The 7,709-nt window shown below is 47.0% G+C and overlaps 1 long non-coding RNA gene across 2 annotated transcripts in view; it reads left to right on the plus strand.

The window, feature by feature from the left end:
- Positions 1 to 4,198: 4,198 nt before the first annotated feature.
- Positions 4,199 to 7,709, plus strand: part of LOC114617655 — a 6,971-nt gene continuing 3,460 nt past the window's right edge. Inside the window, exons 1-2 of one of the 2 annotated variants that reach the window (XR_003710832.1) lie at positions 4,199 to 4,543; positions 5,490 to 5,594. This is a non-coding gene — a long non-coding RNA (uncharacterized LOC114617655). Of the gene's footprint in view, positions 4,544 to 5,329; positions 5,595 to 7,709 lie in introns of those variants that run through there. The other variant, XR_003710831.1, reaches the window with a different exon arrangement.

The following is a 7,709-nucleotide window of genomic DNA, read 5'->3' on the forward strand; positions in this document are numbered from 1 at the left end:
AGAGAGAGAGAGAGAGAGAGAGAGAGAGAGAGAGAGAGAGAGAGAGATCTTGCTGCCAGGTCTCCCAGATAGACACTTGCTGCCCTCTAATGGCTCCTGCCTGTGAGTTTCCAGGCGCAGGCCTTCCTTCCTGTAGGGTCTGTGGTGGGGGTTTCCTTCCCTCTGGTTAGCAGGCCCTTTCCCCTACAACTGCTGAAAGAGCCAGCCGTTTCTCATCACAAGGAAAAGATGTCAAAAGTCAAATTGCGCTGATGTGGCTGGCTCAGAGAGAAAAGAGTGGCTCAGAGTTTCATTGTTGTTCCCGAAATAACCCATAGTAGCGTTTGTGTGGCCTCTGCAACCCTGCTGTCTTCAGAAGGGACAGCTCCTCCTGTCTTTCTGCCCTGTTGCAGTTCTTAGCAGTTTCCTATGTTGAGAAAGGAAAGCACACCACTCTGGCAAGAGCCAGCAATTGTCAGCAAGTTGTGCACACAAAGGGGTTTCCTTTTCCTGCCTTGATGGGGGTGGGGGTGGGGGTGGGGCAAGAGCCTTGGACCAGGGTTCCCTCCCTTGACCTTTTCTTAGGATCCTTAAGAACCAACTCCAAAGGCAAACATGGACCTCTGGATAAAAACATCTCCTGAGTGAATACTTGAAGACCTGGAGACACACGTTGGACAGAGTCCAGTTCTGTGTAGAGAGGAACCAAGTACTTAATCAAGGAACAAAGGTTAGAGGTACAGCAGGAAAACCTGGGACACTGGCCTGTTTTGGTAGTTGGGAAGCTTGGCCCCAGATGGAATGGAAACATGTTGAAAGCAGACAGACAAGGTTTTGCTCCTATCAGCTGAGATCTGGCCCCGAGAGAATGGTGCTGTGAAGATACTCTATGACTGTCTGGGAAGAAGGGAGGGTGCAAAAATTACAGCCCTTGAGTTTAGAACGTTATGAGGAGTGAGGCTTCTTGGGGGCAAACATCATTTTGAGATGAAGTGCAAGCATGGACTTTCTTTGACTTTTGTGAAATTGAAGGTTGGTGGTCACGGAGGGATGAGGGTCACCAAGGAGCAAGGGAATTCCGTAGGGAGTTCTGTGTGGGGCTGGCAAACTACTGCTCCCCTCTGGAGGATGGAGAAGGGCTGGGAGAGGTGGAAGTGAAGCTGCTGGACTGGAATTTGAATGAACGGGAATGAGTACCATTTTCACAAGTGGGTTCGTGGTCCACTCCTTCTGATTTTCACTTTGTGGGAAAGGAAAAGAAGCATCTACTTTTTTTTTTTTTTTAAATCTAGAGCTTAGGTTGCAAAAGTCTGCCATTGAGAAATGAGTATAGTTTTGCCCTTTGGCTACTCGACTCTATAGAATCATCTTCACCTCTTTCTTTTTCTCATAATCCTGAACAAGTTTGGAAAAAGTACATTAAGGGTCCAGTATGGTGATGCAGGCCTTTAATCTCAGCACTGGAAAGGCAGAGGTAGGTCGATCTCTGTGTGTTCAATGATAGTCTTATCTATGTAATAAGTTCTGGGGCAGCCAGAAGAAGCAGAGAGATCCTCTGTCAATGCATAACAAAGCAAAACAAAAACCAAACATTAAACCCCAACCAATCAACCAACCAACCAACAAAAAACTTTAGAAAAAAAGCTAAATTTAAAAACAAAAAGTCTTCTTCCTCCTTCTCTCTCTCCCTTCCTTCTTCCTTTTCTTCTTTTTTTCCCTTCCTTCTTTCTTCTGTTCTTTTCCCTACGTTTTTTTTGCTGATAGAACTCACCTGACATCCTGGTTTCTGGTTGCCCTTAAGGGGCTCGCTCATTTGTCTACAGATTGTTAGTATCTTTGGAAGCAGCGAAGAGCCCAGTGTGCAATTCTGTGAGCCTAACAGGGCCCACAGAGTCTTGCTTCTCAGCTGTCAGGGGTTGGTAAGTCAAAGCCAGCTCTTAGTGTCATCTTACTCAGGGGTGTGGAGTGGAGAGAAATAATAAATATCATTTCCATGTTAAGACTTGGATTGTTTAGGATTACCCCCTGCTCCCAAGCCCCAGTTGGAACACGGTATATTGTGGTTCTAGGAAGTGATTTCCATCTTGTTCAGCCAGGGTCCCCTTTGCCTCTCATTGTGTTTTACACAATGCAATTTCAACCCCAGAGATGGAAGTATGTCTCCAAAAGCCGAGTGTGTGCCCAGTGACACTCATTTGCTCTCTGGATTTTTTTTTCTTTTCCATTTTGTTCCCCGAGCTTGTGTACTACTTTTTAGATGAATGAGTACAAGCAGAAGACACTGAGACGCTCTTTTATTTAATTATTATTCTTTGCATGCAGCACTGGGACGGAATCCAGGGCCTTGTGCACGTTAGGCAAGTTCTCTTGCCCCTCTAGACCTGGCGATATCTTTAAATCTCTGAAATATTATGACTCTTGTTTCATTGTTGTAACCATGGCTAGAAGAAGCCAGCAAGATAGAAATATCATGTGTCCTGGTGACAATGGCACCTCACAAGATGCATGCGCCTCCAGGGATGCCTGACACAACAGAGAGCATGACAAATCTCAGGTGCCGCCATTTGTTTGTGTTTGAGAACAGTCTTACTGAACAGCCCAGGCTGAGTTCCTTGTGTCCATCTCTAAACCCCGTTTCTTTGAATTTCCACACTACAGGGTAGGCATGAAATTGATAATGTTGTTGCATGCTGATGATAAAACTCAGGGTCTCTGGCTGGGCAGTGGTGGCTCACACCTTTAGTCCCAGCACTGGGAGGCAGAGCCAGGCAAATCTCTCATTTGGAGGCCAGCCTGGTCTGCAGAGTGAATTCCAGGACAGCCAGGGCTACACAAAGAAACCCTGTCTCCAAAAGTCAAAACAACAACAAACCCTCAGGATCTCACTCACTGGATGCAGAGTGGTTCTCATAGACTCATGTGTTTGAATATTTGGTCCCCGGGTGGTGGCACAGCTTTGTGAGACTCTGAAACTGTTAGGAAGTAGGGCCTAGCTTGATGAAGTCGGGTGAGAAAGCTATGGTCCGCTCCTCCCCTGTCCTCAGTCCTCTTCAATATGCCCAGTTGTGAACAACCTCTACGTGTTCCCACCACCAAGAAGCAGTTAGTTGGCTGCCAAGCCTTCCCAACACAATGGACTGTTTTCTCCAAACTGTGAGACCCAGTAGATACTTCCCTCAGGTTTTGTTCACAGCATCAACAGCAAGACATCTGACAAGCCCTCTGCTCCTGAGCCATACCCCTAAGTCACTGACTGGCGCTTGGTTTTATGTATCTGGGAATGCCATCTGTGATCTCATTCATTCTAGATGAGCACTCTCTGACGAAGCTTGCTCTTGAACTGTGTGTTTCGTAGGGAGTATGCAGGTATGCACATAAAGGGCAGAACGCAGTGGCTTCCTTACTCTTGCTAAAGCGAAGTCTCCATCTCAGCCCTTCTCACATCCTCCTTTCCTCCTTTTGGCAGAGCTGGGGGTGGGACCCATGGTCTTACTTGTGCTTCAGAAATACTCCCCAACTGAGCCGCACCCTCAGCCTGATACATTATTTTTTTTAATGTTTTATAAAGATTTATTATTTGTAATTATGTGTAAAAATAAAAATAAAAAAGATGTGTGCCCGCCTGTCAGTATGTGCACGTGTGTGTAGAAACCCTTGAAGGACAGAGGCATCAGATACCCTGGAGCTGGGGTTGCGGACTATGACCACTTAGTGTGGGTGCTGGAAGCTGGACTTGGGTCCTCTGGGAACTGAACTTGGAGTGCTCTTGAGTGCTGAGTCATCCTGAAAGACCTATTTTTAAATGTTTTTGTGGCTGGGTGGGTACATGTATGAGTGCGTGCATGCTAGCGATGAAGGTCTTGCTGTTTCTGTAGGCTTGTGGGGAAGTTAATAGTCCGATAGACCTAAGCCTCTTTCCTGGTGAACTTGGGAATGTTCTCTGAGAGTGCGTGGATGCAAAACTTAGTATGTCTATCTCAAAGAAGTCAGTAGTTTGTTTTCCTTTCTTCTCTTCTCCCTTCTTTCTGTTAGTATCTGTGGAGATGGAACCCTAGTTCTCCTGTGTGCTCAGCAGGTGCCCGCCTCACAGCCACACTCCCACACCCAATTATTATTATTGTAAATAGAGGCTGGATTCAAAGGACGGAATGGGTCGAAATGTAAACTGGCTTCATCGAAAGCTGCGCTGAAGCTTGTGCTCCGGCGGCGAGAGAAAGAATTTGGGATCAAAGCAGAAAGAGAGGCTTTGTAAGAGAGTTGGGAGTGAGAAAGGAGATCTAGGTCCCTTTGTAGAGAAAGCAGCTCAGATCACAGCCTAGGAGTGTGTGAAAGGGTGAGTCGCTGTGGCAGTGGGTAAGGAAGAGGGAGCCGGGCTGGGATGCCAACTCTACGTGGGGCATCTGGCTGAGAATACACGCCCACAAAACCCAGGCACACCGTGGAGAAACCTGCAGAGAGGCATTTTGGCAGTGAGTGGAAAGGGGGGCCTGCAGGGGCCTCAAACCGGGAACCAGTCCAAAGCCATCAGTCTGCCAAGGAGAGAGAGAGCTTGGAATAACAGCGGGTAAACTCCCGATTAATGAATAAGCTGGGGGCTGGTTCAGGTGAGGGCGCACCTGTGATTTACCTAATCCCTACAAAGCTGAACCCCGAGATCCCTCACGCTCAAAACTGCGGGAAGAAAGCCTGGATTGTGCTGAATAGCCTTGAGGGGAAGGGACTCTGGGAGGGGGAGGCTTAAAAAAGAAAATCTGGCTTGGAGGTGGGGTGGGGCTTGCAAGGTGAGGAGGGCTGCTCTTGATGGGTGGGGCTTGCGGGGGTGGGGTGGAGGTAGGGGAAAGGAGCTGTTCTTGCTCAGGAGCAAAAGTGCCCCTGGAGACAAGAATCAGAATTGCTAAGTTTGGGCACCGAATATAGGCGGAAGTTAACTGACTGATGTATGTCCTTAAAGACAAGATTATCCTCCAGCATAGTGGACTGTCTTGTCTAGTTTTGTTTCCCCTTTGTTGATAACAGTTTCTCAGACTTTTAAAGTGTGATATGCATTCAGAAAAATGCTAGAATCCTATCCATAGAGCTTGCTAAAGGTTCGCAAATGCTCACTGCAAACGCACTCTGCGTCATGTTAATCCCAGCAGGAGCCTATCTCACACCTTTCCTAACTCCAGCGCTTGGCCTACATCACAACCCAGTTCGGTTGCTTTATTCTTCATAACTCTGCTTTCGTTGTCCGCACCTCTGTCCTGAGATCCAGCTTACACATACTAGGCAAGCGCCCCACCACTGAGTTACACCCCCAGCCTGGGGGCGGGCATTAAATTGTGGTACCAGATGCCACAGTTTACTATAAATCGTACTTTTTAAAAGCTATTTAAACACTGTAAATGTTCAGTGTTGTGGCAGAAGTAATTTGACTTTGTATAACCATCACCACACTCTATTTACCCAATCTTTTTTTTCTGACTTCCGGGAGAGGCTCTGTACCCACAAACTCCAATTCCCCATCCCAGCTCCCGGCAGCCACCATTCTATTTCCTGATTCAATGAGTGTGACTACTCCAGGGGCCCCACTTTATGGCAGTCAGAGGACGGAACTCAGGTCGCCAGGCTTAGTGGTAAGCATCTCTATCCACTGAATCATTTTCACCTTTGGAGGACCCTTGTTTGGCTTCCCAGCATCTGTCTTTCCTTGTTCTTCAGAGCTGTGGAACTGTTCAGTTCGTACCCTAGTGTTTGCCTTTCTGGTTTCAGCAACAACTTCCACTTCAAATTGAGTTTGTGAAATTTAGTTTTTGTTGGTGTATGGATGTAACCACCTCTCGTGTGTGTGTGTGTGTGTGTGTGTGTGTGTATTGTAATGCTAGAGGCTTGTAATTGCCAGGGACTTGTACATGCTGGGCAAGTACTCCTTGTGGTGGGCTTAGTTACAGCAAGCACTCTTCTCAGTTTGAAGACCAGCTCAGTACCTTTATAATAGAGTACTTTGGTCAGTTCAGTTATCCAGCTGATAAGCACCTGGACTGATAAGATAATGCATTTCCACACCTCTGAACTCACTTCTGGGAATCCTCCATTCACAACAATCCACCTAAAACAGAAAAATACAATTGGAATCTCCCTTATCACAACCCCTGAATTCCCTGTGGGTTACATTGAATCCTTTTTTTTTTTATTGTATTTTCAGATTCCTGAAAAAGAAAAATAACATATAAACCAGGTAATCTGGTTTAGTTAAGTCCTGTCCTCCATTCTCAACTGATCTTTTTGAAATGTTCCAGGGAGTTCCAGCTTATTGCTCAGCCAAGTAGGGACAGCCTGTCCTAATGTGGTCTGTGGTGGAAACTAACTGCAGGACAGCCAGCACTTCCTCGGAGGAAAGAGATTCTGAATGGAGGAGTTGCTGGTGGTCTCACTGGCCCTCCCTAGGGCCCCTAGCTCATGATGACTAGGCAGGGCAGATGTCCTTCCTGCTCGCTGGAATGTCGGGATTCAATGTGTGCAAGGGAAGAGTGACCGCACACAGCATGTGCAGGAGGAACCTGAGTCCTTTATTTGAATTTTTACTCTGACTCTGGTACCTCAGAGCTTCGGTTTCTCCACTGGTGGAAATAACTTACCTGGAATCTACAAAAAAAAAAAAAGTTTAAAAAAATTCAATGTAATTTCCAGGGTATTTGGATTCTGATTGCTTCAGTGTTCTTTTCCGGCAGATGATGTGGATGGAGTGTTCACTAGAGAAGTGAGTGCAAGAGATGTGGAAATGTGTTATCGTAAACAGCAGTCGGGTCTGTGGTGCAGGCTTGAAGCCTCAGCTACTGCGGAGGCCGAGGCGGGAGGATGAGTGCATGCCTGGACTGCAGAGTCTTAAGTTGTTCTGCCATCTGCTGTCTTTTTTGCCCAAATCCAAACTCTGTGAGTCTTGTTCCAAACACTTTAAGCCATTTGGGAAACGATGAGCTTGGGCTCAAGGATGGTACATGCCTCTCTCTCTCTCTCTCTCTCTCTCTCTCTCTCTCTCTCTCTCTCTCTCTCTCTGTGTGTGTGTGTGTGTGAATGTGCATGTCTGTGTTCATTTGTGTGTGCGAGTGATGTTAGCGCTTGTGTTTTAGTGAGGGGAACAAGCTGCCCAATAAAGGCCAGTAGAAGGAGTAGAAGGTCTTGCCTGTGGCTGGGAAAGAGGTCAGTGTTATCCCGGCTTTGCATTACTGCTACAAACACCTGAGATAAATCCATCTAAGTACAGGAGAGTTCTTTGGGGCTCTGAACCGCTTCCAGAGGTTTCAGTTCAGATGCTGCCCCATTGCTGTGAGTCTATAATGAGGTAGTATTTCCTGGCAGAGAGCATGTGGAGCAAATCGACTCAGCTGATGGGGTATGTGATGGAAAGAGGTTGGAATGGAAGAAGGAAGTGGGGCAGGGTCCCAGTATCTTTCCCAGGAGTATGTACCCATGACCACTGTTAGCATTCTGTCTAAACTCCACCCCCACAGTTACCTGGCAACAGCCAGGTAGGCCTGGCCCACTATAAAAGGGGTTGCTTGCCTCCTCTCTTTCTTGATCTCTTGCTCTTGCCTCTTGCTTCTCCCTGTCCCCTCACCCCTTCCTCCTTCCTTTCCCCCCTCTCCATGTGCTATGGCCGGCCTCTACTTCTCTTCTCTTCTCTTCTCTTCTCTTCTCTTCTCTTCTCTTCTCTTCTCTTCTCTTCTCTTCTCTTCTCTTCTCTTCTCTTC

The sequence above is a fragment of the Grammomys surdaster genome, unplaced genomic scaffold, assembly GCF_004785775.1.
Source record: "Grammomys surdaster isolate TR1022 unplaced genomic scaffold, NIH_TR_1.0 137, whole genome shotgun sequence".
In the NCBI taxonomy this organism is placed as follows: Eukaryota; Metazoa; Chordata; class Mammalia; order Rodentia; family Muridae; genus Grammomys; species Grammomys surdaster.